We start from the raw sequence: 4,079 nt of genomic DNA on the forward strand, positions 1-4,079 counted from the left end.
AAGTGATTTTAGGTTTGTGAGCAGCTACCTGTAATAAGAAACAATCTGTTTGAAACACTGGAAAGTGTAAGTAGAAGGTGTTAATTATAGCTAAATGCCCAATTCCCCTCCACACCCCGGGCTAAACCCTACAGTTTTAGGCTGCTTTCATTTCAGTAAGCATTTGATCTTTCCCAGGAGAGGATTTTGTACTATTTCTTTTAATCTTCTCTGCATGCAGTTCAAAACTGGCTTGCTGAACTCAATTTAAGCCAGCGTTTGCGTTTATGGGGAAAGGAGCTCAGGGTCTACAACAAAACAAATAAAAATAATGTATATAAATGTCAGTTAAAGACAATCATGTGAAGAAAAGTTAGGTGCATATGAGCCCATCTATACAAATTTTAGAATGATGCTGTTACTCCCTCTGCTCACTATGATCTGCAGGCAAAATATAATTTAGAAACCTTAGACCTTTGGTGAGTACAATAAGCTTTTACTACAGTGACCTTTCAAGCAGTAAACAATTAAGTAAGTAATTTAAAAAATAKTTTGAGAATAAAACCCAGTGATGTTTCACTCTATATATGTGAGGATCTTTGGTGACCGTAAGTAATTAACCAGACAGAACAAAGTTAAAAAAAACACATAAATCTTTGCAGGGTGAACATTCTCTGCAATAAATAATGCAACATGTCCACTGTCATCAGATAACATGTACTGTGCTAAATTCCACTCAGTCACATTTGGCACTAGCATCAGGGCCAAAAAGACTTATCTTGCAACTTTTACCTCTGTGGATCAGGTCTCCAGAAATAAAAGTGGCTCCATGGAATCAAACTAGATGGGATTTATGCTAAAGTAAAAGCAGGTCATTCAGTCAGCTAAAAAAATTTCAAAATGTGTTTACCCACCTCAAAATAATGCTCCRTATCTCATTCCTTTTGTAAGAATGTTTATAAATCCACAAAAATAATTTTCCACATCCATTATTTTAATTAAGTTCCAAAGAGACATTCATCTCCCAATCTCCTACTAACGATGCAATAGCAAAATCCATTGCTGGTGCTGGCTGCAGTCATGTCCACAGTTGTGTTCAGGCAAAGTAACAAATCAGCTCTAAGATCCAAGTGCACACAAAAGAAGTTGCAGCAATATCCTAATCATGCTTACAACRGAAAATACACTGCCAGAAGTACTGAATAAATACTTTGCAAACAAAGGAAAAATGAAGATATGAGGAAAGTRAAAAATAGAAAGAAAAGAAGAAATGAGAAATCTAGCACAGTATGCACTGGTCTGGACCCCACAGAATAAGGATTTCCGTGCATTAATATAACGAAAGCAGTAGGTAACTTCAWTTGGATTGCTTCTGCCAGTCCAAATGAAACCCAGCAAAACAAATTTATACTTAGGCTCCATTAAAACTGACCAATTTCAGAGTTGTTGAATTTAGGAGTATTGTATTATATAAGTGGAACCAGAAGTTAATGAACTGAGAGTTGAGTTTCACTAAGATGAACTGTTATTTCATGTTTATTATAAATGTTGATTGTTTTAATACTCTGAATTTAGATACAGAAGATTAGWTGTAATGTGTTCTTTCCATATGTCACAAATAACCCAGTTGCTCTTTTAACTGTAAATTCTGCAAGATTTTTATTTTCTTATCTAGAAATTCAAGCAAATGATTTTAAATGAAACCATTTTCCCAGCACATGTAAAAACGTGTAAATGATAGAACTGGCAGTATGATGATTGCTTTACAGATAAGCATTTTCTTCATCATCTTCAAGGACATCCAGATTTATGATCTAATCACTCAGCCCTTTAACAGGATGCATTTGAGTTTGATTAAAAAAGAAAACAAACAGCAATGCGGATTTATTAATGAAAGCTGGGTGACCTTTTCACATATGGAATGCTCTCAAAATAGCAACTTTAAAGCTGAATATCTTCTCCTTAGCTGCTTCAGCTTTGCCCATCCTAGCGTGCAGCATGTTTTTGGTGTGCTTTTTTAAATCAGCAAGTGCAAATTTTGGGAAACCATTTCCCCCTCCCCCTCCTTGAACTTTAATTGCTTAACCTACATCCTAATTCAAGTTGCTCATAAACCTTAGCCTTTGTTGTAGGTCCGACAGCTGCCTTATGTCAGTAGCAAGTAAAACCTTCACAAAGTTCCGGAATGCTGCAAGACATTTTATAGGTGCTGCAATAAAAGGCAAATTGAATTTACAAAAATGCATTTGTCACTGATTAAAAACTTACAAAGTTAATTGGAAACACAATGTAGGTGTTGCCACACAACTAGAGGTGTAATTGGTGGTTTTAATTCAGTTGGAGCACAGGGGAGAGTAGCTGTTCATGTAAGGCCAGCAATCTTATTCATATTTCTTTTCCCTTGAAGAAACAGGGTGTTTTTACTGGAAGACTTGCATGAATGGTCAGTAGCATTAAGATGTTAGCTGAGAAATAGGAACCACTTCCATGCTCAGTTTCCAAGGCGGTATCAAAGTAAAATTTGCAAGTACCGGTCAGTGCCYATTAGTAATTGCAGGGTCCTTTGGGAAAGTTTTCCAGGCCGTTTCTTGTTTTAGGTTGGCAAAGCTGACACAATTGTAAGAATCACTGCTTCAGCAAGTGTGGGGAGAGGGAGGTAACCAACAGCCCTTGCAGTCAGCACCCTCCCCCTGGAGCTGAGTGAATTATCTCCACATAATCCACTTAACCTTTGCCATTGTGGGACCTGGGAAGCTGAAGGTATTTTTAAACTCGAGTCTTTTAATTGCCAGTTTATAGTGTCACTAGTCCAGCTCAGCTGGAAGGAGGAGAATTGGAAAATAGTTCCATGAGGCAATAGCTTTTCACCTCGGCTAGGAGTCCTAATTATTATTAGTTTTGTGGCTCACTGTCCTCCAAGACTGTGGGGATGGTGATCTACAGTGAATCCACAGGTGATGGAGTTTCTTTAATGTATCACTACTTCTGGTAAACATGGCTAAAATATCAGAGATTCTAAACTACTTACAATGTTGAACTTGGGTAACAAACATCAGCAAATACAAGSTAAGATAAAATGTTGTGATAACTGCTCTACAGCAATAAGGTTGAGTAATATGAGGAAGGTCCTTTGCAATTTCTATTTTTGGCAATCTCCACTTGATATTAAATTTATTATTTTATTATTTACTTGATATTAAATTTCTTAAAATCCCACATAATCCCCTTATCAGAAAAACATGCCTTGAACAAATGCTGAAGGATACTTCGGAGTAGTTTTCCAAAGCCAAGACATGGAAAATTTAATTAGGAAGTGATTAGTTCAGTAGATTGCAATAACCTGTGAGAGCCTTCTGTGATATTGTTATGCATGGCTGCTTAAAATTTAATTAAYGCTTACGTATTTTATTGATGAATATTCCACTGTGCTAGACTGTGTGTATGTCCACATTTTGGGGATCATCAAATCAGGCAAGACACCATGCACGTGTTCTTCACAGAGACATCAAGAAATGGAAACTGCACCTTTTCCTTGACCTGGAATTTTCAAAAAGCACCAAAGAGAGGCATTCAGCTTCTTTGTGCATCTAAATTTTAGAGTCACTGGTTCATACAGGTCCCTTCAAGATCTCTGGGTAAAAATGCTATATTGATTCCTTTCATTAATAATCAGGAAATTCTCAGTCCTACAGTTTTTGCTCCTTGTTCTCCTGACAATTTTAAGTTTCCCACCCACTGTTAGAGATGAAGGGAGCACGTGGATGTCTTGCACTGCTGGGTGTGCTCATACTTCACCGTGCAAGGATGTGGCAGACCCATAATGTTAGTTACTTTGCAGCAATGCAGGTAATCAGTGTCCATCATGCTTGTACTATATATATCAACCAAAAAAACCCCAATGGTGCACACTCCTGGAGCATTTCTGAAAGGGAAGTATTAACTCAACCATCTCCTTTATTAACATTCTTTGGCACATACTCAACCAATAGAAAACCTCCCTGTGTGATACTTTAACATCAGTACAGAAAGCCAATTATTCTGGGAAATTCATACCAAAACAGACTTGCTGTTTCTGACCACGCTCTCTGTGTCATCTCCTT

Source organism: Malurus melanocephalus, unplaced genomic scaffold (assembly GCF_030028575.1).
Source record: "Malurus melanocephalus ecotype Western Australia unplaced genomic scaffold, MMel_1.1 scaffold_30, whole genome shotgun sequence".
Classification (NCBI taxonomy): Eukaryota; Metazoa; Chordata; class Aves; order Passeriformes; family Maluridae; genus Malurus; species Malurus melanocephalus.